Below are 1,071 nucleotides of genomic sequence, written 5' to 3' on the forward strand. Positions count from 1 at the left end.
AAAACTAATAAGAACGTTTAGTTAAAAAAAATGACATGGCAAATTATTAAAATTCTTTAATTATTTGGCATTGATAATTATTTTAAAATTATACAACCTGAAAATAAATTTCCAAAACAAAAAATTAGAAATTCTAATTTTCCAATTATATGAAATTCTAAATTTATATCCTTTGCGATATCTACATACATGTTTCATTCGTCACTTGGTCTCCTCTCTCTCCATGATATTTAGTTAGTTACCGTAATCATATATCTGTTAGTAAAATAATATACTTTAAAAAATGTGTTTATGCAATTTAGAGGTAAATATCAAATCGGTCTCCAGCAGCTTCTGGCGTTGATAAAATGATATTTGACTTTTGTTATCAATAAAATAGTTCCTGAAAAATTTTAAAATTTGACAGAATCATCCAACCATAAAAAGATGATGTCACATGAACGGAAAACCCTGATATGACTATTGGAAGAGAGCTCCGATGATGGCAGAGAGTTTCAGCAACGTTTGCCAAAGTGGAAGGGGACGCAGCGGCGAAGTGCTGCCATGGCAGAGGGAACGCTTCTTCTTATTCTTCTCTGCCATGGCGGAAGGGGACACAGCGGCGAGGTGCTGCCATAGCAGAGGGGATGCAAAAGGGATGCAACGGCGTATTGAAGAAGAAGTAGCGAATACGAAAACGTGGCGAGGTACTGCCATGGTGAAAGGAGATGTAGCGGCGTGTTGAACAAGAAGTGGCGAACACAAAAAACACGGTGTGGCATGATGGTCTTCTTCAGTTGCCATGGCAGAAGGGAATGCAGCGGCGTGAAGAAGAAGGAGGTCACTGGAAATGTCGCAGGAGCTCTCTGCCATCATCAGAGCTCTCTTCCAACGGCCACATCAGCGTTTTGCGTTTTTTGTTCACTGTAACATCATCATTTTCACGATTGGATGATTTTGTCAAATTTTAAAATCTTTTTAGGGCTATTTTGTCAATAACAAAAATCAGGTACTATTTTGTTAGTGTCAAAATCTTTCGAGTACTGATTTGGTATTTACCTCTACAATTTATTAACAAATATATATGACTCT

This window comes from Arachis ipaensis, chromosome B09, assembly GCF_000816755.2.
Source record: "Arachis ipaensis cultivar K30076 chromosome B09, Araip1.1, whole genome shotgun sequence".
NCBI classification, from domain to species: Eukaryota; Viridiplantae; Streptophyta; class Magnoliopsida; order Fabales; family Fabaceae; genus Arachis; species Arachis ipaensis.